This window comes from Mobula birostris, chromosome 9 (genome assembly GCF_030028105.1).
Source record: "Mobula birostris isolate sMobBir1 chromosome 9, sMobBir1.hap1, whole genome shotgun sequence".
Classification (NCBI taxonomy): Eukaryota; Metazoa; Chordata; class Chondrichthyes; order Myliobatiformes; family Myliobatidae; genus Mobula; species Mobula birostris.
In genome coordinates, this window is record NC_092378.1 from 136,373,272 (window position 1) to 136,398,785 (window position 25,514).

General features: G+C 42.7%; 1 protein-coding gene across 1 annotated transcript in view; it reads right to left on the minus strand.

Moving 5' to 3' along the window:
- The window catches only part of rmi2 (RecQ mediated genome instability 2), a 95,090-nt gene that overhangs the window by 67,486 nt on the left and 2,090 nt on the right, over window positions 1–25,514 (minus strand). The window contains exon 2 of the transcript XR_011887287.1: window positions 1,822–1,919. The gene's annotated coding sequence lies outside the window, so the exon portion shown is untranslated. The remainder of the gene's footprint in view (window positions 1–1,821; window positions 1,920–25,514) is intronic.

Genomic DNA, 25,514 nt, shown 5'->3' on the forward strand with positions numbered 1-25,514 from the left:
GAGATTCTGCCCTCATTCTTCTAAACAATAGTGAGCACAGGCCCAGAGACATTAAACCCACCTCAAGTGTTAACCCTTTCAGTCCCATGATCATTCTCATAAGTCTCCTCTGGACCCTCTCCAATTCCAGCACATCCTTTCTTAGATAAGAGGCCCAAAACTGCTCACAATATTCCAAGTATGGCCTGATCAATGCCTTATAAAGCCTTAGCGCTACATCATTGCTTTTATATTCTAATTCTCTTGAACAGGGGAATTCATAGAATGGAGTTACTTCATCAAACCCACACTCCTTTCTCAGTAATACCCTACACAGTGAGATCAACAGAAAACGATTAACTATCTCAATGCTAATGACATCATTAGGACTTTAGCAAGAACTTGACACAACAAAAAAAGTGAATTAATGTTATTAGAAATACAATAATACACCAAGATCCTAACAATTCCATTATCTCAGAGGCGAGTGATCCATTTGTAGCACAAGCTGCCCACATCCTGTTTACTGGGAGGAAATGGACTCCATCAGAAGCAACCAAGCAAGCACAGGCAGCACTCAAGGACAAGGACATCGTGGGCCCAGTGCAGCAAGGGAGGAGCGGTCTCGGCCTTGGGGACAGTACACCAGCCCAGAACAAGGCTGCTCCGCCTCAGAGACGCAGGAGATACGTTGGCAGGAGGAGGCGGCAAGGTGCGCAAAGGCCGTCGCTCAGGCAAGGCAAGGACAATGGATGAGATAGGAGGCAGTGGAGAAAAGAAAGATCTCCTGGAAAGAGCTGTGGGAGATGGGGACATTCAGAGCGAGCTTCACCATCAGGGCTGCCGACGATGTCTTGCCGTCTCCCATGAATCTCAGCCAGTGGTATGGAGACGACCCCACATGCTCCCTCTGCCCAACTTCAGCAACACTAAAGCACATTCTGGTGGGCTGCAAGACCAGCCTTACTCAAGGCCAATACACAACCAGGTGCTACGGTGTCTTGCAGCTCAACGCTCTCCCTCCCCCTTCATCCTACTGGCCTTTAACAGCGTTTGTCTGGGAAGGTAAGGGACAAGCCAGACTCGATACATCGAGACCAGACACCGGGCGGCTAGGCGGGGCACGTGATTGGAAGATGGTGGCAGACTTAGGCCAGAGGCTCTGCTTCCCAACTGAAATCGCGGAAACCAACGTCAGACAAGACCTTGTGCTATGGTCGGCCTCACTCCATCTCATTTACATCATCGAGCTTACAGTGCCCTGGGAGGATGCAGTGGAGGAGGCCTACGAGTGCAAGAAGCTGAGGTATGCTGAGCTTGCAGCCGAAGCGCAACAACGTGGCTGGAAAGCAAGGGTCCGACCGGTCGAAGTAGGCTGCAGAGGATTTGTAGCCACATCAACATCAAGGCTACTCCGGGAGCTGGGAGTGTGAGGGAAGACACACCAACAAGTAGTCAAAGACCACTCCAGAGCTGCTGAAAAGGGTAGTCAGTGGCTCCGGATGAAGAGAAAGGATTCCATCTGGGCCCCCAAGTGACTGAAAGGCACCTAGGGGGTGAGCCCGGGATGCCGGGATTCACTGCTGAACCCTTCGGCGGTGTCGTGGGCCTATCAGCGAAACACTGAGCAAAGAGGTCACCCACGATAACCCAGAAGATGCCACCACTCACTTGGCCACCCCACGGAGTCTAGACAGCATGTCTCAGGAGTGCAAATAAGGGATATTAACATCGAGTCCTACACAACATACCTTAGAAATACAATAATACACCAAGATCCTAACAAATCCATTGTCTGAAATTATTATTTTTTTACATATTAATTAACTTGTGGTTACTCACCAAAATCAGTTCCCTCATCAACAGGCTAATAAGACTGATCAGACTTTCCTGTGCAACACACACAAAATCCTGGAGGAAATCAGCAGGTCAGGCAGCATCTACGGAGTGAAATGAAGAGTCAATGCTTTGGGCTGAGATGCTTCATCAGGATTGGAAAGGAAGAGGGTAGAAGCTGGATAAGAGTGGAGGCAGGAAGGGGAAGAAGTACAAACTGGAACTGCTCCATCCGCAACAGTGAGGATTTCCCAGAGGCAACCCTTTTACCACACACTCCCTATCCGCATTCTGACGTGGCTTCCTCTACTGCCACAAGAAGGCCCCTCTCAGACTGGAGGAGCAACACGACGTACTCTATCTGGGTAGCCTCTAACCTGACAGCATGAACATCGATTTCTCCTTCTTCTGCTGATTTCACCCCACTCCCCATCTCTCCTTTTCCATTCCCCTCTTACCCCTCCTCTTCTCCTCACCTGCCTACCACCTCCCTCTGGTACTCCCTCCTCTTTCCCTTTCTTCTATGCCCCAACCTCCTCTCCTATCAGATTCCTTCTTCATCCCTTCACCTTTTCTAACTACACCTCTTAGCTTCCCATTTCATCCCCCCTCCTCCATCCACCTACCTTCCCCCTCACTAGCACTTTCACCTCCCTTAACCTTCTGATTCTGGCTTCCTCCTGCCTCAGGCTGAGACCCTCTACTCCTCTCCATAGTGGCTGCCTGACCCCTGAGTTCCTCCAGCAGTTTGTGTGTGTTACTCTGGATTTCCAGCATCTGTAGAATCTCTTGTGTTCAGATCTTCCTTTGTTTTCATTTGTAAATCTGTCTCTCTGTATCATATCAGACAAAAAATGCATGATGTTATTTATTTGCCCTGTAATATACAAATGTAGAATAAGGCAGCACAACTAGAAATGTGTTGAATAGTCATCTGGAGATGACAACAACAAGAATGATGGAGTTGGCTGTAGATAAAGTGAGCTAGAGGTAGAATTGCAAAATTATAAAAGTAGAAATAGGCATTATCAATGGTAATGGTAATTTGCAATGTAATTTCAATTAATCTGATGCTCTATCGTGACAACAGGATTGTAAATGATATGGTTTTACTTTCTGACATTTGCCAGAAAAGGAGATATAGCAAGGTACCTTTAGTCTTCTCCATGTTTGAGGGAGGGAGGGAACGTCGACTCAGACCATGAGAGGCCTGCGTCAGGCATTCTCATGCCTTACAAGGCGCAGATTGGAAGTCTGTGTGGGGCGCCACTCCTCGCACAGACACTAGAGCAATGTGTGGTTAAGTGCCTTGCTCAAGGACACAACACGCTGCCACAGCTGAGGCTCGAACTAGCGACCTTCAGATCACTAGACGAACGCCTTAACCACTTGGCCACGTGCCCAACGGGGACACACACATCAGTCCTCATCAGGGATCAGTAGTGGAAAGGGTGAGCAATTTCAAGTTCCTAGCTGTCAACATCTCTGTGTCATGGTCCCTCCCAGCAATGCCCCATTTTGCTAATATCTCCTTGATTAGGTCTTAATCCTCTCATCTGATTTCCAATTGTTCCCAGTTTTCATTAATTACAACACACCTGCTTTCCGTCAGCGAACTGAGGATAAGAACCTTGGTGTTATCCTACAGACCGATATCTCTTCTGAATGTAGATTCAAAAATTTTTTCAAAAATTCTAGCTACTAGACTGGAGAAGGTGTTACCTCAAATTATTTCCATGGATCAAACCGGATTTATTAAAAATCGCTATTCATCTTTTAATATTAGGAAGTTAATGAATATTGTTTATACCCCCTCACTTACTACCCCGGAATGTATTATCTCATTAGATGCTGAGAAAGCCTTTGACAGAGTTGAATGGCCTTATTTATTTAATGTTCTTGAGAAATTTAATTTTAATTTGACATTTATATCTTGGATTAAATTGTTATATTACTCCCCGGTAGCCTCGGTCTGTACAAATAATTATAGATCTCCTTTTTTTCGTCTTTTTCGCGGTACTAGGCAAGGTTGCCCTCTTAGTCCTTTATTATTTAATATTGCTCTTGAACCTTTAGCAATTGCTATTCGTGACTCGCCAAATATTGTTGGTATTACCCGTGGAAATGAAATACATAAATTATCATTATATGCAGATGATTTGTTGTTATATATCTCTAACCCGGAGAAGTCAGTTCCTGCTATCTTAGATCTGTTAGCTCAATTTAGTAACTTTTCTGGTTACAAATTGAATCTTAGTAAGAGTGAATTATTCCCTTTAAATAAGCATGTACCTATTTATGGACGTTTACCATTTAAATTGGTTACTGATTCATTTATATACTTAGGGATAACAATTACCAAAAAATATAAAGATTTATTTAAAGCTAATTTTTTACCTTTAATTGATCAGATTAAACTTTTATTTACCAAATGGTCCCCAATCTCTTTGTCTTTGATTGGTCGGATTAATGCTATTAAGATGATCATTTTGCCTAAATTTTTGTATATATTTCAATCGGTTCCAATTTTTATCCCAAAATCTTTTTTTGATAACGTAGATTCAAAAATTTCCTCATATATTTGGCAGAATAAAAATCCTAGGTTAGGTAAAAGATATTTACAGAAATCTAAGAAGGAGGGGGGACTTGCCCTCCCAAATTTTAGATTCTATTATTGGGCAATTAATATTCGATATTTAAAATTTTGGCTACAAGATTTGGACGCATCTTTAAACCCTCATTGGGTAAATCTTGAATCTAATTCATTACAAGGGTTTTCCTTGGGTTCAGTTTTAGGAACTTTACTTCCTTTTACTTCTTTTAAATCATATAAACAAATGAATAACCCAATAGTTAAACATACTTTACGTATATGGTTTCAATTCCGAAGATTTTTTGGGTTTAATCAATTCATTCTAGCAAGTCCCATTATATCAAATTTTCTTTTTCAACTTTCCATGATGGATCAAGCTTACTTTGATTGTAAAACCAAAGGTATAATATCTTTTCGCGATTTATTCTTGGATAACTGTTTTATGTCTTTTGATCATCTCTCTAATAAATATAACTTACCCAGATCTCACTTTTTTAGATATTTACAAATTAGAAACTTTTTAATTACTGTCTCTCCTAATATTCCACACCCATATCCAATGGACACTTTGGAAAAATCTTTCTCAGAAAGGTGTAATAGCAATTGTATATAATATAATTATGAATTTATGTCCTGATGCCTCTAATAAAATTAAAGCTGACTGGGAAAGAGAACTTGAGATTAATATACCAACTGAAAAATGGGAAAAAATTCTTCAGTTGGTGAATTCATCCTCTGTATGTGCTAAGCATAGGTTGATACAGTTTAAAGTAGTTCACAGGGCTCATATGTCCAAAGATAAACTATCTCGTTATTACTCTTATATTAATCCAATATGTGACAGATGCCAGTCTGAGATTGCTTCTCTAACTCACATGTTTTGGTCATGTCCCTTGTTGGAGAAATATTGGAAAGATATTTTTGATATTATTTCAACGGTCCTAAATCTAGACTTACAACCTCATCCAATTACTGCTATCTTTGGACTACCAATGATAGACTCAAACAATTTAACCTCTTCATCACGAAGGATGATTGCATTTCTTACTTTAATAGCTAGAAGGTCCATTTTGTTGAATTGGAAAGAGATCAACCCTCCTACAGTATTTCATTGGTTTTCACAAACTATGGTGTGTCTGAATCTGGAGAAAATTAGAAGTGCAGTTTATGACCCTTCTATTAAGTTTGAAAAAATTTGGAGGCCATTTATTCAGCATTTTCATTTGATGTAATTTGATCATTTCCAAACTGGTTTTATTTCTCTGTACTGTTGTTGGAGGGGAGTGGAGGCGTCGACGCTGAGGTTTTCTTCTTTTCCATTTTTAAGTTGTTAGTTTTGCTCAAGTCTTTTAGTTTAGTTTAGTTGCTTTTTTTTCTTTTGGGATGGGTTTTTTTTTCTCTTTTTTTGTCTTTTTTCTTTCTTTTTGCTTTATATTATCCGTAATCAGTTCTACATGTATGGGAGTTTTGGTAATTTCCACTATTTGGTTTTGCAATTACTCTTTTTTTAAATGTAACAATACATCTCATATTATCTGTATTATTGCTATGTTTTGTTTCTATATTTTGAAATTAATAAAAAGATTGAAAAAGAAAAAGAACCTTGGTGTCACTGTCATGCTTTGCCAGTTCGTTGGTCTTTTCTAGTGTGTGTAAACCTCGTTTCCTGATTCCTTAGGACTGTCAGTTCTAAGCTCCACATCATTCCCTGGATAATCTACGTAAACCTTGTCTCTGTGTAAAGATTCTCCTGAATACCTGTTCCATGTTTGCAGCTGCGCTAACGCCTCACGACCCTGTCTCCGTGCCTGTGTTCTGCTCTTGAGTTCGTCCCCAGCCACGTCCTTGCAATGCTCTGAGGATCTATCCTGGGATCAGCATATCGATGCAGTTACAAAGAAGGCACAACAGCCGCTATACTTCACTAGGAGTTTGAGGAGATTTGCTATGTCACCAAAAGATACTGACAAATTTCTACAGATATACCATGGAGAGACAATAGACAATAGACAATAGGTGCAGGAGTAGGCCATTCGGCCCTTCCAGCCAGCACCGCCATTTACTGTGATCATGGCTGATCATCCACAATCAGTATCCCATTCTCGCCTTCTCCCCATATCCCTTGACTCTGCTATCATTAAGAGCGCTATCTAACTCTTTCTTGAAAGCATCCAGAGAATTGGCCTCCACTGCCTTCTGAGGCAGAGCATTCCACAGATCCACAACTCTCTGGGTGAAAAAGTTTTTCCTCAATTCCGTTCTAAATGGCCTATCCTTTATTCTCAAATTGTGGCCTCTGGTTCTGGACTCCCCCAACATCGGGACCATGTTTCCTGCCTCTAGTGTGTCCAATCCCTTAATAATCTTATATGTTTCAATCAGATCCCCTCTCATCCTTCTAAATTCCAGTGTATACAAGCCCAGTCGTTCCAATCTTTCAACATATGACAGTCTCGTCATCCGGGGAATTAACCCTGTGAACCTACGCTGCACTCCCTCAATAGCAAGAATGTCCTTCCTCAAATTTGGAGACCAAAACTGCACACGGTACTTCAGGTGTGGTCTCACCAGGGCCCTGCACAACTGCAGAAGGACCTCTTTGCTCCTATACTCAATTCCCCTTGTTATGAAGGCCAACATGCCATTAGCTTTCTTCACTGCCTGCTGTACCTGCATGCTTACTTTCAGTGACTGATGAACAAGGACACCAAGATCTCATTGTACTTCCCCTTTTCCTAACTTGACTCCATTCCAGAGCATTCTAACTGGTTGCATCACCATCTGGAATGGGAGGGGGGCACTGCACAGGATCGAAATATACTGCGGACAATTGTGAACTCAGTCAGCTCCATCACGGGCACTAGCCTCCCCAGCACCCAGGACATCTTCAAGGAGCAATGCCTCAGAAAGGTGACATCCATCATTAAGGACCCCCATCACCCAGGACATATCCTCTTCTCATTGATACCATCAGGAAGGAGGTACAGAGTCTGAAGGATCACACTCAGCAATTCAGGAATAGATTCTTCCCCTCTGCCATCAGATTTCTGAATGGACAATGAATCCATGAACACAACCTCACTACTTTTTTTCCTCTTTCTGCACTATTATTTAACTTAACAACTCATAGGTTGAGTCTATGGTAAAGAAGGCAAATGCAATGTTGACATTTATTTCAAAGGGAATAGAATATAAAAGCAAGGAGATAATACTGAAGCAATTGTGAGGGACAGATAATCCATTCCAACTGTAGATGAGAGTAGTCAGGCCGGATTTAACGTATTGTCAACAGTGCTGGGCCCCATATCTCTGAAAGGATGTATTGTCTTTGGAGAGAGTCCAGAGGAGGTTCACAAGGATGATTCAGGAAATGAAGGAGCATTTGGCAGTTTTAGGCCTGTACTCACTAGAATTTGGAAGAATATGTGGCGATCTCATTGAAACCTACCAAATGTTGAAACGACTAGATAGGGTGGATGTGGAAAGGATTTTTCCTATGGTGGGGTGTCCAGAACCAGAAGGCACAGCCTCAAAGTTGAGGAGCGACCTTTTAAGACAGAGGTAAGGATGAAAATCTCCTCACTTCTGTGGTGTTCTGTGGTTCACGAGCCTCCATCACTGCTCGCACTCTCTCCTCAGCTGGTCCGATGCCTTTCTGTGACAAGAGAATTCCCATGAAAACTAGTCTGCCCACATTGAACTGATATTTCTCCAGGTTCAGTGCCAGTCCACACTCTGCCAGTCTCTGTAAGACAGCATGCAGTCTCTAACCATGCAGTTTTTGGTACGGCACATGTACAATCACATCATCTGAGATGTTCTCATCTCCTTCAATTCCAGCTAAAGCACTTGCTATCTCGTGCTGGTACTGCTCACTGGCTGATGACACAACAAATATCAGTCTCTTGTACCTATACACTCCATTATGCAAAGCAAATGTGGATATCTCTCTAGATTCTGGAGTTAGTTCTAGCTGGTGGTGATAACCCAATCTCAATATCTCATCTGCAGTTGGAATGGGATATCCCTCCCTCACAATTGGTTCACTTTTCCATTTCATGTCAAGGCACATTCTGATGACTTTGTTGGGTTTTGGTAAAATTACTACCAGGTTAACCCAAAGAGTTGGCCTTCAATTTTCCGAATAATGTCCATTTTCATTGGCTGTTCAACATTTTTTTCTCAACAGCTTCCCTTAAGTTGTAAGGTATGTGTCTGAGTGGCTGGGCCACAGGCTTTACCTTTGGCTCAACGTACAGACTGATCTGCTTAGTGTTCAAATTTCCTACCCCTTCAAACACTTTTGGGTACGGCAGCCTAAGTGACTCTTTAACATCTGTCACTACTGACACATTTTCTCCAGTCTCTGACACACCCAGTTTTGGAGCTGTTACTCTACCTAGGGGCGTTTCACCGTTGCCTTTTATCACGATGAACTCTGCCTGGTCTGTTCTGTTTCCAATACTGATCTGACATTCAAACACCCCCTCAACCCCCAGTGATGTGCTAGATGAATATGGATACACCTTTCTCTTCTGCTTAGAAATATATGAATGACACTTTACCTTCTCTGACATAAGTTTTCCCCACACATTTTCACCTAGTATGTTACTTCTGGCTCCTGAATCTAACATGTGGAGATTTACACTCTTTACACAAAGTAATTTTTTCAGATGACTGTTTCATTAACAATAAACGCAAGTTCCTTCTGTCCATCCTCAACATTGTTCACTTTCTGGGATTTTAATCCTTTTGTCTGGCACATTTTTGCGAAGTGGTCTTTTCCAGTGCATTTTCTGCATGTCTGTCCACGAGCTGGACACTTTGGGTCTCTACTCAGGTGTTTTGTGTTTCCACCTCTGTGGCATTTCCTATCCTCTGTACTCAGAGACTTTCTTTCCCCCTCTGTCTTTTTGCCGTGTATTGTACCCTCATGGTGTGAAACATGGTGCACGGTCTCTGGCTGGCTCCCTTGGAGTGACACGGCTGACAATTGTTCCTCTACTTGTTCACATTGTGCTGCTATTTCCAGTGTGCGGGCAAGTGTTAGACCCTGCATATTCTCCAGCAGTTTTCTCCGCACATAAACTGAGTTACATTTCTGCACTATGGCATCCCTGGTTTGGTTGTCCATGTTAATTAGAAACTTACAGTCTTTTGCTGCCTGCTGAAGGCGAGTAGAGAACTGTTGAACCATCTCCCCTTGTTTTTGGGCAAGCTGATGAAAGTGCTGCCAGGCCAGTGCAGTGTTGACCTGGGGAATGAAGTAAGCATTCAGCACTTCCACTGCTGCCATGTAATCTGTGATTTGTCCTGTGTCTGGTAGTGTTGAAGGTATATCCTGCACATCTGGTTCCTGCAAGGTGCAAAAGTAGTGCTCTCTTTCTTTGTTTTGTATTATCTGTTACATTATCATCCATTATCAGTCCTTTACCGTCGGCATAAAGTTCAAATGGGTGGAGCCAGCACGTCCATCTCGGCCCTGGTGTAGCAGGCTCCGTAAATCATTGGAAGTGTTGGATCCCAAATTTCTCCATTCTCATCAACTAATGTTAAACTTACTTTCAAAGTCTGTATCCTCGTCGCCACTGTTGTGTATTTGCAACCTATCTCAGTACTTAATTAGATACTGCAGATATAATGACTCAATGCTTCATGCTCTGAACGTGTCTTTATTTCTCCTTCTCCCTGCCATGCTCCCTCACATCATGTGTTGTTCTGTCCCCAACTGATGACATCATTACTGTACCTGACAAGTATCAAACTACATTAACCAAACTTACCACTTCAATACACGACAACAAGGATGTCCTTTTAGAACAGAGATGAAGAGGAATTTCTTTAGCTAAAGTGTGGTTAATCTGTAGAATTCATTGCTACAGTCTTATTATTTAGTTAAAATGAGGAGTGCTGTGCTCTGACACTGTAAATGTTTGACAGATTTCACAAAAGAACAACTGTGAATTAGATGGTTTTATTAAATGCGTAGAAGCAGCTGAGCCATGGGACCTCCTGTTAACATCACCCTTACTGCCTTATCCGAGACCCTGGGATGGATTCAAAAGAAATCTCTTACAATCTGGCTGTCTTCCGTGACTCGCACATTGTGTTCCACTGCACTGGTGTTTAAGAATATTTATTGCAGTTCTGGTCAGAATTAACAGATAAGTGAGTCATGTAGAAGCTGGGGAGTGATGGCATTGAACCGAGAATGCACAACGTACTCAAAAACTTTTAAAAGGTCCAGAGATAGAGCTGGACTTGGAAAGAACAACTGGGTTGAATGTAGACTTTTTTATGCTGACTCCTTTTCTCCTCTTGTACAGACACTTGGCATCAAGAATGATTGTCTCCATTTTAGCTTTGTGGTTTCTGAGGTGGCTAATGATGCAAATGTCACTCCACTCTACAAAAAGGGAGAGAGTCAGAAGAAAGGAAATTATAGGCCAGCTAGTCTGACCTCAGTGGTTGGGAAGATTTGGAGTCAACTATTAAGGATGTGGTTTCGGGGTACTTGGGAGGCACATGATAAAATAGGCCGAGGTCAGTATGGTTTTCTCAAGGGAAAATCTTGCTTGATAATCTGTTGGAGTTCTTTGAAGAAATAACAAGCAGGATAGACAGAGCAGAATTGGTTGATGTTGCGTACTTGGATTTTCAGAAGACCTTTGAAAAGGTGCCATACATGAGGGGGCGTAACAAGCTACGAACCCATGGTACTACAGAAAATATTCTAGCATGGATAAAACTATGGCTGAATGGCAGGAGGCAAAGACTGGGAATAAAGGGAGTCTTTTCTGGTTGGCTGCCAGTGACTAGAGATATTCATCAGGGTTCTGTTTTGGGACTGATTCTTTTTACGTTATGTGTCAATGATTTGGATTATGGAATCGATGACTTTATTGCAAGTTTTGAGGACTGTATGAAGATGGGTGGAAGGACAGTTAGTTTTGAGGAAGTAGAGAGGCCACAGAAGGGCTTAGACAGTGTAGTAGAACGGGCAAAGAAATGGCAGATGGAATACAGTGTCAGGAAGTGTATGGTCATGCACTTTGTAGAAGAAATGAAAGGGTTGACTATTTTCTAAATGGAGAGAAAATATAAAAACCTGAAGCAAAAAGGATTTGGGAGTTCTTGTGCAGGATTCCTGACAGGCTATTTTGCAGGTTGAGTCAGTGGTGAGGAAGGCAAATGCGATGTTAGCATTTATTTCAAGAGGTCTAGAATATAAAAGCAAGGACGTAATGTTAATACTTTATAAAGCACTAGTGAGGCCTTTCTTGGAGTATTGAGAGCAGTTTTGGACCCCTTATCTTGGAAAGGATATGCTGACATTGGAGAGGGTTCAAAGGTGGTTCACAAAAATGATTCCAGGATTAAACGGCTCGTCATATGAAGTGCATTTGACAGCTCTGGGATTTAAAAGAATAGTCATGCTTATTCTTTGATAAGCATGACTATAACCAACATGTTTTCTGTTTCAGCTTTATAACTCTGAAAATGAAGACTTCATTTTCAACTTACAACAGTTTTCATTGTTTCAAAACTCATGAATTAAAGCTCTACTTCAAGACAAAATCATTAAAATTCAGAGGTTGTTTGAGGTCTCTCTACTGGTTTCTCTTTTGCATTCAATGTCTGGTAATGGCTTTTGCTCACTGTGAACCTGAGCTTGTCCATAAATGTCCATTGTATTTTCCTCCTGTCCCGGTACCTCATTGTCAAATCCTTGAATTTCCTCCTGTTTGTCAAAAGTCTCTCTTGTGTTGAACTTTCTACGTGTGGTGTTTTTTGCATACTGCACTCCAGTTGGAAATTCAACTACCACTTGATTTCCTGCTTTCCTCACCACTCCGTGTGGTGTTGTGTTGAAAGGACTAGACAGGGTGGATGCGGAGAGGAGTTTTCCCATGGTGGGGTGTCCAGAACCAGAGGGCACACCCTCAAAATTGAGGAGCGACCTTTTAGAACAGAGGTAAGGATGAATTTTTTTAGCCAGAGAGTAGTAAATCTATGGAATGTTCTGCCACAGACTGTGGTGAAGACCAAGTCCGTGAGAATCTTCAAAGCAGAAGTTGCAGGTTTCCCGATCGGTCAGGGCATCAAAAGTCATTGAGAGAAGGCAGGTGTATGGGTTTGAGTGGAATCCAGGATCAGCCATGATGGAATGATGGAGCAGACTCGATGGGCTGAATGGCATAATTCTGCTCCTATGTCTTACAGTCTTAACTTTCTAATGTACTGTATATACTTACTGTAATTTACAGTTATTTTATTATTATGTATTGCTGCTGCATAACAACAAATTTCATGACAAATACCAGTGATACTAAACCTGATTCTGACTCTGATTCACATCCACTCTTTCTAGTCCTTTCAATATTCAATAGGCTTCAATGAGATCCCCCCTCATTCTTTTAACCAAACGCCTAATAAAGCCTCAGCTTTGTATCCCTGCTTATATATTCTAGTCCTCTCAAAATGAATGCTAACATTGAATTTGCCTTCCTTACCACTGTAAGGAAGTGGTAAACCTACTGACTTCCAGCTTGCATCCAGCACACTGCTGGTTGGATGGACTAAGATGAGTCCAGATCATTGAGCTTTGCACCTTTGAATGGTCGAGTGACCAGTTGATTTTGGAGCTTGTTTCTTTTTGCCTAGTCATCACCTGAACACTCATTTCTGACGTCCAAGCCATTGTTCACCTAGTCACACTTCTGGACTGGCAGGGGTGTCACTTAGCAGAAAATTTTTGGTCCATTTCCATTTATGAATCAGTAGCAGTAGCTGGAGTTTCACCAGATGAACTGGAAAACATTGCAACAGTCAGGAAAGTTAAAAGAAGGAAATTAGAATTGCTGGAATATTCTTTCAATCTTTCCTTTCTGTATCCCCAAATTTGGAGACTGGATTCCCAGTAAATTTGAGAGAGCTTCATCAGTTCAGGGGACTTTCCATGGAATTGTAAGAAATTACAATGGAGGCTGCTTTAGGCCACTAGATTTACGTAGTCTGTCTAGGAAGCAGTCAGGGGAAATTTCTGGCCTGTTTCTATGAAATTGTTCTCCATAAATTTCTAAGATAAATTCCCTAACCAGCTCTTTAGCTCTACAGGTTCACCAGTACTCTGCTGGAGTGAGATACTTGATTTTAGTTTGTTAAAATGCCAGTACTGTGACTTTTTGTTAATAGTCCCTAAATCTTTTGCTAAGGTCAGTGATCACAAGATGTAAATTAACTTTTTGTTCTAATTGTGTTTCTTCTCTCTTGCAAAAAACTGTGTCTAATTTACGTTTAGTTTATGGTTGTCTTGTCTCGTCACGGGCTGTGTGCCTGTAATGCTGTTGCAGGTAAGGTTTTATTGCAACTGTGCATTCACTTACTTGCAAATTTAACAATAAATTCAACTTTGAAGTATGGAGTTTATCATGGAATAAAATCCTGAAAATTCAATTTGATCTGTAACCTCTTAAAAGAGGATTTTTTTTTAAAATCAAAGAGTCATGACCCAAATTAAACAACAAAAGAAACTGATATCAAATATAAGAATGGTGAGATGGGCCATTGGGATGAGGAAATTTTGCATTGTTTTAATAAAAGATTAATTTATAAAGCAGTGTTTTTTAAAAGATTAATAATCCAATTTTGTTGGGCAAAGATCCACATTGCTAAAAGGATAAAGACTAAAAATAATTCCAGTATTTCATGTTGTCATGTGCATGAAACTACAAATCCTAAATCCCTACATTAGGAAACATTGGGCTAGATTATTTGTCCCATCAACCAGCAGTTCCGGCAGTGACCACTAACTAGGGCTTCCTGTGGGAAGTTTGAAGGGTTAGCAGAAGTTGACATCAATCACCAAATGTTTCAGCTTTCCAAGAAAACAAATTAAACTGCAGATGTTAGAACCCGAAACAAAAGCTGGAATGATGCAGGCAGATAAGAACCATCTGTGTGAAATGAAATCATTTAATGCAGATATCCCACCCTGCAAAAACTCACTTCAGGGAGGTAGCACCATCAATTTGCGGGAGACTCCCGGAAAGGTGGGATGTCTGCAATAGAGTAGCTCCTTAGCAGCTAGCCAGCTAGTTTAAATAACATTAGCTATGTTAATGAACGAATGTCACCTGTTAAACTCACCTCAGCATGTCTTTAACAGTCTTAACCCACCCTGGGCAATAGAAAAGTCACTGTTGCAAACAGTGCAGTGAGCAACACTGTCATTATTTTGACCCCTATTAGGCAGGGGTACACTTTAGTGTATTCTGGGGTGACGTACGTTTTATATTTTCTTTTTTTGGAACACTCTGCCATGGTGTGCACTCTTTCTCTCTCTCTCTCTCTCTCTCTCTCTCTCGTGGTCACTCACGCTCGCTCTCTCTCGCTCTCTCTCATGCTCGCTCTCTCGCGCTCGCTCTCTCTCATTCTCTCTCTCTCTCTCTCTCTCTCTCGTGGTCACTCTCTCTCGCTTTCTCGTGGTCACTCTCATGTGCTCTCTCGCTCGCAAAAAAATTGATTTCCAGAACTTTGTATATAATTTGCGGGCATCAGGGAGCCACTACTAATATGCGGGAGACTCCAGGAACGTCCGGGAGAGGTGGGATGTCTGTTAATGTTTCCGGTCAAGGACCCTTCTACAGAACTTCTCCATTGTAGTTTGTAAGGAGCTGTGCTAATTTTATTGCTTATGAAATAAGCAACGCTATGGGCTCCCAGAGCTTCGCCTTGTGGTTCTCAATACCATTCCCAATGCTTCTTGTCTACTTTGATGGTTATGAGCCAGAGAATGCAAGGAGTCAATGGGGATGCTGCATCCTTTAAGTGGATCTGAGCCTGTACCTTTTCTACTTTCCCGTGACAGGGCACAAGCCAGAGGGTCTGTTTCATAAGATTGGTGCTAGGTGATGAGAACTGCCCAACAAAGTTGACTGTCAGTCAACTTTGGCTTCAACACTCAGGATGTTGGCTTGGGAGGAGAAAGTAACATTGGTTCACTTGTCCCTCTAATGCACTTGGACAAGTGAATGTAGAAGTAGTGTTTGTGGATTTTTCCTTTGAGTACATTTCTTGACACCTTCACTGGATTGCCCATTAACTCAACATCCAGAAGACCAACACTGCCTGGGGGCAGAAACTCAACGTTTTAGGAACAGCTTCTTCCTTTCTGCCATCAGATATCTGAGCAGTCCAGGAACCCATGAACAATACCTCACTATTCCTCTCTTACACTACTCATTTATTTACTTTTTATTGTAACTTACAATAATTTGTTACTATACGCTGCCATGAAACAAGTTTTATGACTTATGTCAGAGATAATAAATCTGACTTTGATTCTGATCCTAATTCCAATTTTGACCAAAGTTATCCACCGATCTCTCCCCAGCAGGGCCACCCTGCCCTCTGATCACAGAAGTTCATATGAGACCCTGGAAACATAGGCCACTTCTCAGGAGCCATCTCCAGTGAAAGCAGATGCTGACAATAAAACCGACCAGCCTTCACAGCTGTTCATGGTCTGAATGAACTAAGAACTCATTCAGGAGGGCAGAGCGCTCTTGCACTGAGCGGGCCTAAGCTCTCCTTCCCACGGGTGAACTGGTCTGTCAGCAGTCCCACCACTCAGTCTCTGCATTGCTGGTAGAGTTCAGCAGTCCCCTGACACATCTCACACTGCTCTAGGCCCATCAGCAGACATGGGGACCATGTAACTGGCTTCCTCGCGTACTGAACTGGCCCTGTAGCTCAGAGGGTAGGGCAAGGAAGAGGAGGGCAGTTGTGATAGGGGACTCGATAGTAAGAGGGTCAGATAGGCGATTCTGTGGACGCAGTCCAGAGACCCGGATGGTAGTTTGCCTCCCTGGGGCCAGGGTCCGGGATATTGCTGATCGTGTCCAAGATATCCTGAAGTGAGAGGGTGAGGAGCCAGAGGTCGTGGTACATATAGGTACCAATGACATAGGTAGGAAAAGAGATGAGGTCCTGAAAGGAGAATATAGGGAGCTAGGAAGGGAGTTGAGAAAAAGGACCGCAAAGGTAGTAATCTCGGGATTACTGCCTGTGCCACGCGACAGGGAGAGTAGGAATGCGATGAGGTGGAGGATAAATGCGTGGCTGAGGGATTGGAGCAGGGGGCAGGGATTCAAATTTTTGGATCATTGGGACCTCTTTTGGCGCAGGCGTGACCTGTACAAAAAGGACGGGTTGCACTTGAATCCTAGGGGGACCAATATCCTGGCAGGGAGATTAGCGGGGGCTACTGAGGTGACTTTAAACTAGAATGGTTGGGGGGTGGGAATCAAATTAAGGAGGCTAGGGGAGAGGAGGTCAATTCACAACAGGGGGATGGGAACCAGTGCAGAGAGACAGAGGGGTGTAAAGTGAGGGTAGAAGCAAAATGTACTAAGGAGAAAAGTAAAAGTGGCATGCCGACAAATCCAGGGCAAGCATTAAAAAGGGCCACTTTTCAGCATAATTGTATAAGGGCTAAGAGAGTTGTAAAAGAGTGCCTGAAGGCTTTGTGTGTCAATGCAAGGAGCATTCGTAACAAGGTGAATGAATTGAAAGTGCAGATTGTTATTAATGATTATGATATAGTTGGGATCACAGAGACATGGCTCCAGGGTGACCAGGGATGGGAGCTCAACGTTCAGGGATATTCAATATTCAGGAGGGATAGACATGAAGGAAGGGGAGGTGGGGTGGCGTTGCTGGTTAAAGAAGAGATTGACGCAATAGAAAAGAAGGACATAAGCCGGGAAGATGTGGAATCGATATGGGTAGAGCTGCGTAACACTAAGGGGCAGAAGACGCTGGTGGGAGTTGTGTACAGGCCACCTAACAGTAGTAGTGAGGTCGGAGATGGTATTAAACAGGAAATTAGAAATGTGTGCAATAAAGGAACAGCAGTTATAATGGGTGACTTCAATCTACATGTAGATTGGGTGAACCAAATTGGTAAAGGTGCTGAGGAAGAGGATTTCTTGGAATGTATGCGGGATGGTTTTTTGAACCAACATGTCGAGGAACCAACTAGAGAGCAGGCTATTCTGGACTGGGTTTTGAGCAATGAGGAAGGGTTAATTAGCAATCTTGTCGTGAGAGGCCCCTTGGGTAAGAGTGACCATAATATGGTGGAATTCTTCATTAAGATGGAGAGTGACATAGTTAATTCAGAAACAAAGGTTCTGAACTTAAAGAGGGGTAACTTTGAAGGTATGAGACGTGAATTAGCTAAGATAGACTGGCAAATGACATTTAAAGGATTGACGGTGGATATGCAATGGCAAGCATTTAAAGGTTGCATGGATGAACTACAACAGTTGTTCATCCCAGTTTGGCAAAAGAATAAATCAAGGAAGGTAGTGCACCCGTGGCTGACAAGAGAAATTAGGGATAGTATCAATTCCAAAGAAGAAGCATACAAATTAGCCAGAGAAAGTGGCTCACCTGAGGACTGGGAGAAATTCAGAGTTCAGCAGAGGAGGACAAAGGGCTTAATTAGGAAGGGGAAAAAAGATTATGAGAGAAAACTGGCAGGGAACATAAAAACGGACTGTAAAAGCTTTTATAGATATGTGAAAAGGAAAAGACTGGTAAAGACAAATGTAGGTCCCCTGCAGACAGAAACAGGTGAATTGATTATGGGGAGCAAGGACATGGCAGACCAATTGAATAATTACTTTGGTTCTGTCTTCACTAAGGAGGACATAAATAATCTTCCAGAAATAGTAAGGGACAGAGGGTCCAGTGAGATGGAGGAACTGAGCGAAATACATGTTAGTAGGGAAGTGGTGTTAGGTAAACTGAAGGGATTGAAGGCAGATAAATCCCCAGGGCCAGATGGTCTGCATCCTAGAGTGCTTAAGGAAGTAGCCCAAGAAATAGTGGATGCATTAGTGATAATCTTTCAAAACTCGTTAGATTCTGGACTAGTTCCTGAGGATTGGAGGGTGGCTAATGTAACCCCACTTTTTAAAAAAGGAGGGAGAGAGAAACCGGGGAATTATAGACCGGTTAGCCTAACGTCGGTGGTGGGGAAACTGCTGGAGTCAGTTATCAAGGATGTGATAACAGCACATTTGGAAAGCGGTGAAATGATCGGACAAAGTCAGCATGGATTTGTGAAAGGAAAATCATGTCTGACGAATCTCATAGAATTTTTTGAGGATGTAACTAGTAGAGTGGATAGGGGAGAACCAGTGGATGTGGTATATTTGGATTTTCAAAAGGCTTTTGACAAGGTCCCACACAGGAGATTAGTGTGCAAACTTAAAGCACACGGTATTGGGGGTAAGGTATTGGTGTAGGTGGAGAATTGGCAGACAGGAAGCAAAGAGTGGGAATAAATGGGACCTTTTCAGAATGGCAGGTGGTGACTAGTGGGGTACCGCAAGGCTCAGTGCTGGGACCCCAGTTGTTTACAATATATATTAATGACTTGGATGAGGGAATTAAATGCAGCATCTCCAAGTTTGCGGATGACACGAAGCTGGGTGGTGGTGTTGGCTATGAGGAGGATGCTAAGAGGATGCAGGGTGACTTGGATAGGTTGGGTTAGTGGGCAAATTCATAGCAGATGCAATTTAATGTGGATAAATGTGAAGTTATCCACTATGGTGGCAAAAATAGGAAAACGGATTATTATCTGAATGGTGGCCGATTAGGAAAAGGGGAGGTGCAACGAGACCTGGGTGTCATTATACACCAGTCATTGAAAGTGGGCATGCAGGTACAGCAGGCGGTGAAAAAGGCGAATGGTATGCTGGCATTTATAGCGAGAGGATTCGAGTACAGGAACAGGGAGGTACTACTGCAGTTGTACAAGGCCTTGGTGAGACCACACCTGGAGTATTGTGTGCAGTTTTGGTCCCCTAATCTGAGGAAGGACATCCTTGCCATAGAGGGAGTACAAAGAAGGTTCACCAGATTGATTCCTGGGATGGCAGGACTTTCATATGAAGAAAGACTGGATGAACTGGGCTTGTACTCGTTGGAATTTAGAAGATTGAGGGGGGATCTGATTGAAACGTATAAAATCCTAAAGGGATTGGACAGGCTAGATGCAGGAAGATTGTTCCCGATGTTGGGGAAGTCCAGAACGAGGGGCCACAGTTTGAGGATAGAGGGGAAGCCTTTTAGGACAGAGATTAGGAAAAACTTCTTCACACAGAGAGTGGTGAATCTGTGGAATTCTCTGCCACAGGAAACAGTTGAGGCCAGTTCATTGGCTATATTTAAGAGGGAGTTAGATATGGCCCTTGTGGCTACGGGGGTCAGGGGGTATGGAGGGAAGGCTGGGGCGGGGTTCTGAGTTGGATGATCAGCCATGATCATAATAAATGGCGGTGCAGGCTCGAAGGGCCGAATGGCCTACTCCTGCACATATTTTCTATGTTTCTATGTTTCTATGATAATGTCAGCCTTAAAGGTACACATTGCCCAATGATTAGATTTTCATGCTGATTACAACTTGATTCAGTTTGCTAGATGCTCTTCTTCAGTTTGTTCCTGCTGAAGTTCAGGTAAGATTGTCAGTCCTGATGAAGGGTCTTTGCCTGAAACGTAGACTGTTTATTCCCCTTCATTCTACCTGCTGAACCGTGTCTACGCCCACCTGGACAAGCCAGCGAGCACTGTGAGGGTCATGCTTTTCGACTTCTCCAGTGCGTTCAACACCACCCGCCCTGCTCTGCTGGGGAGAAGCTGACAGCGATGCAGGTGGATGCTTCCCTGGTGTCATGGATTCTCGATTATCTGACTGGCAGACCACAGTACGTGTGCTTGCAACACTGTGTGTCCGACAGAGTGATCAGCAGCACTGGGGCTCCACAGGGGACAGTCTTGTCTCCCTTTCTCTTCACCATTTACACCTCGGACTTCAACTACTGCACAGAGTCTTGTCATCTTCAGAAGGTTTCGGATGACTCTGCCATAATTGGATGCATCAGCAAGGGAGATGAGGCTGAGTACAGGGCTACGGTAGGAAACTTTGTCACATGGTGTGAGCAGAATTATCTGCAGCTTAATGTGAAAAAGACTAAGGAGCTGGTGGTAGACCTGAGGAGAGTTAAGGTACTGGTGACCCCTGTTTCCATCCAGGGGGTCAGTGTGGACATGGTGGAGGATTACAAATACCTGGGGATACGAATTGACAATAAACTGGACTGGTCAAAGAACACTGAGGCTGTCTACAAGAAGGGTCAGAGCCGTCTCTATTTCCTGAGGAGACTGAGGTCCTTTAACATCTGCCGGACGATGCTGAGGATGTTCTACGAGTCTGTGGTGGCCAGTGCTATCATGTTTGCTGTTGTGTGCTGGGGTAGCAGACACCAACACAATCAACAAACTCATTCGTAAGGCCAGTGATGTTGTGGGGATGGAACTGGATGCTCTCACGGTGGTGTCTGAAAAGAGGATGCTGTCTAAGTTGCATGCCATCTTGGACAATGTCTCCCATCCACTACATAATGTACTGGGTGGGCACAGGAGTACATTCAGCCAGAGATTCATTCCACCGAGATACAACAGTGAGCGTCATAGGAAGTCATTCCTGCCTGTGGCCATCAAACTTTACAACTCCTCCCTTGGAGGGTCAGACACCCTGAGCCAATAGGCTGGTCCTGGACTTATTTCATAATTTCCTGGCATAATTTACTTATTACTATTTAACTATTTATGGTTTTATTACTATTTATTATTTATGGTGCAACTGTAACGAAAACCAATTTCCCCCAGGATCAACAAAGTATGACTATTGAGGCTACTTGACTTGCTGAGTTCCTCCAGTATTTTGTGTGTGTTGCTTAGCTAAGTTTTTTTTTAACGATTCAATATTGCTTATTATTATTCTTCAGCACATGACTGTAAAGCAGAACGAAATGATTGTTTCTCCGGATCTGATGGAGTCTTAGAAAACCACAGCACAGGAGCAGGGTCTTCAGCCCATCCAGTGCATGCTGAACCATTTAAACTGTCTTGTCCCATCAAACTGCACCAGGATGATACCCCTCCCAGTCATGTCCCCACCCAAACTTCTCTTCAATGTTGAAGTTGAAAGTGCATCGACCACTTGCACTGAGCAGCTCAAATTCAATTTCAAATGATGCAGCATTTAAAAAAACATAAGAAACACAATAAATATAAAAACAATCTAATAAAACACAAAGTGCAAATACCTGTTTGATACATAGTCTGATTGTGTGTGCTGTACATACACAAAATGATGCTAGGTGTTTGTATTTAGTGGTGGTGGAGTGTGTTAATGAGTTGAGGTGTTGATCAGCCTGCCAGCTTGGGGGAAGTAATTGGTTCTGAGTCCAGTGGTCATGGCGTGGGATGCTGCATAATCAATGTTCATGCCATCAGGTTGGGGGCTACCTAAACAGAATATAAAGTGTTGTTCCTCCAACCTAAGTGTGGCCTTATCCCGACAGTGGAGGAGGTCATGGATGGACATATCGGGATGGGAATGGGAAATGGAAATATGATGAGTGGCCACTGGGAGATCCCGCTTGTTTTAGCGGACAGAGCGTAAATGCTCGGCGAAGCGGTCTCCCAATCTACATCGGGTCTCATCAGGAAGAAGGTACAGGAGCTTCAGGACTCTGAGCACCAGGTTCAGGAACACTTATTAACCCTTAACCATCAGACTCTTGAATCAAGGGAGATAACTTCACTCAATCTCACTCGCCCCATCAGTGAAACGTTCCCATAGCTTATGGACTCACTTTCAAGGATTCTTCATCTCATGTTCTCAATATTTATTTATAATTATTATTTCTTTCTTTTTGCATTTGCACAGTTTGTTGTCTTTTGCACACTGGTTGAATGCCCTAGTTGATATGGTCTTACAGTTATTGTATTATGATTATTATTTTATTACAGATTTATTAAGTATGCCCACAAGAATACGAATCTCTGGGATGTATATGCTGACATATATGTGTTTTGATAATAAATTTACTTTGAACTTTGAAAGTACTGTAGTTTGGAAAGGCATAAGTCAATGGAATGACATTTAAAGTACTCCAAAAGTCTGTGTCATAACGGGCACAATGGAAGATAGCTGAGGTTGTCAGACTCACAGCCAGGGCAAAGTCCAAGCCCAACCATCTTTAGCTGCCTCATCAATAATTGCTCCCCCATCATTATGTCAGAAAATGATGCTTGCACGTCATTCATTTCCACTCACAACTCCTCGGGAAATGAAGCAGCACTTGTCTGCATACATGAAGAGCTAGTCTAGGTATTAGAATTGGTTTGTAATTGTCCCATGTACTAAGGTACAGTGAAAAGCTTGCCTTGCACTCAGCCCATACAAATCAAATCATTAGACAGTGCTTTGAGGTAGAACAAGGTAAAACAATGCAGAATAAGGTGTATCAGCTACAGAGAAAGTACATGGCAGGTAAAGAATGAGGTTCAACAACATAGGTTATGAGTCCAATTCATTGCACGAAGAAGCTATTTAATAGCAGGGCAGAACTGTACTTGAGCATGTTAATACAACATTCAGGCATGGATTGATAAGTGCCAAATTACATTCTCAGCATCAAGATCAAGATCCAGGCACTTCCAAACTCCAACATGAGAGAGCCAAAAGCAGTTACCTTTGACATTTGGTAGCAGCACCATCACTGAGTTTACCACCAGCATTCTGGAAGTTTCAGCTGGACAATTCACCTAAACTCAGCGGCTACAAGGCATGTCAGAGGTGAAGCATCCTGTGACAAGTGGCTGAGCTCCTGACACTAGAAGGCCTTTCCACTATCTGCAAATTGCAAGTCAGAAATGCCGTGGAATAATTTTCACCTGTCCGGATGAACCCACCTCCAAACACTTAGGCACCGTTCAGGACAAAGAAGCCCATTTGGCTGACACCACAGCACCCGCTGTGAACATTCATTCCCACCATCAATGGCACACAGTGAGTATAGTGTGTCCCAGTTACAAAATGCATCACGGTTAACGACCTAGGCCATTCCAACAGCACCTCCCAAATCCATGACCTCCACCACCACAAAGGATAAGGGCAACTGGCTCATGCAAACTCACCAACTGCAGGCTCCAATCCAAAATGCATACTACCAGTTAAACTTGGAGGGAATATCAATGTTCCTTAATTGCTACTGGGTCTAAATGTTCATACTGTCAGTGCAATAGCACTGTGGGAACACCTCATTAGAAGGAATGCAATAGTTCAACAAGGCAGCTCACCTCAGCTTTCGCAAGAGTAGTGCACTCAAGCAATAAACACTAGTATTGCCAATCACATCCTGTTCCAAAATAAACAAAAATCATGAAGTAAGAAGCCATCGAGCAGGAGAACAAGAAACGTTTGTTGATAAAATGAAGAAACATGCTGACCCAGCGCCTTGAACATTAAGATGGGGTTACATGTACCCAGTTTTCTTATAACACGAAGAGCAGTGCTCCTTATCACAGTGTAGTCTGGAAGGAGCATTTTCATGCGTATTCACATTTCTCTGAAACTGACGGCGATTTTAAGATGTGAACAACTTTGTGGGAGACCACACACAGATTCTCACATAGAACCATAGTGACAGCCCATTTAACATATCTCCCAATATTTCTGAGAAAACAAGAAATATCTTCATTCACACAACACTTAAAATAGAAGGCACTGTGCAAAAATAGGACTCTTATGTCCACTTGAATCAAAGTCTGCCTCCATGCATGTTCTGATCCTGAAGGAACTTTCCAATAATAACAGTCTCGACCGTAGACTCTGGATAAATAAGACTATTGCTCTTTATGTCTGCAATACTTGAAATACTCACTCACCACAGTAATACTGTGCACAACACCCTACATCATAACCTAGAGATTCACCAGCCTAATTCCCAGGATGAGAGGAATTTCCTATCAAGGAAGACTAAATAGCTTGGGCTTGCATTCCTTAGAGTTTATAAGAAAGAGGGGTGACCGCATCCTAAGCAGGCTTGGAATGTTTTCACTCATGGGAATGTCATCAATAAGAGCATGTCATCTCAAGATAAGGAGCTAGTCATTTAAAACTGAGGTTCATAAAAATTTCTTCTTGAATGCGACAGTGATTCTCTGGATCTGGACGGTGAATCTCAAGCCTGGCAATTGATTGAAATTGGGTCATTAGAAATATTTAAAGTGGAGGTTTATAAATATTTGTTAGGTTGAGGAATAAAGGGATATCGAGGTCAAAAGTCAAAGTCAAAATTTAATTTATCAAAGTACGTATATGTTACCATATACTACCTTGAGATTAATTTTCTTGACGGCATTTACAGGAAAATAAAGAAGTACAATAGAATTTATAAAAAGCTATGCATAAACAAAGACTGACAGAGAATTAATAGGTAAAAGAAGACAAATTATGCAAATAAAGGTAAGTAAAACTGAGAACATGGGTTGTAAAGTGATGAGTTGTAGAGTCCGCGAAAGTGAGTCTGTAAGTTTTGCGATGATGAAGTTATCCACACTGGTTCAGGAGCCTGATAGTTGTAGGGTAGTAACTGTTCCTGAACTTTATGGTGTGGAAGCTACAGCTCCTGTATCTCCTGCCCGATGCTATTAGCGAGAAGAGAGCATGGCCTGGATGCTAGGGGTCTTGACGATAGATTTCTTGTGCTCCTTTCTCGTGACAATGCTCCATGTAAATGTCCTCAAAGATGGAGAGGGCATTGTCGGATATGGACTGGCCTGTTTCCACTGCTTTCTGTAGACTTTTCCATTCCTGGGCATTGTGATGCAACCAATTAGGATAATCTCCACTCTGCACCGACAGGAGTGACACAGAAGAGGAGCTGGAGGAGGTATAGGCATATCTGATGTTGAAAGGCCTCGATAGAGTGGATGATGTTTCCTATGATGGGGGAGTCTAAGACTAGGGGACACAGCCTCAAAATAGAAGGGTGTCCTTTTAGAACAGAGGTGAGGAGGAATTTCTTTGGCCAGAGAGTGACGAATTCGTTGCTACAGGCGGCTGTGGAGGCCAAGTCATTGGGTATATTTAAGGCAGAGATTGATAGATTCTTGATTAGTCGGGGTATGAAAGGATACAGGGAGAAGGCAAGGGATTGGGGCCGAGAGGGAAAAT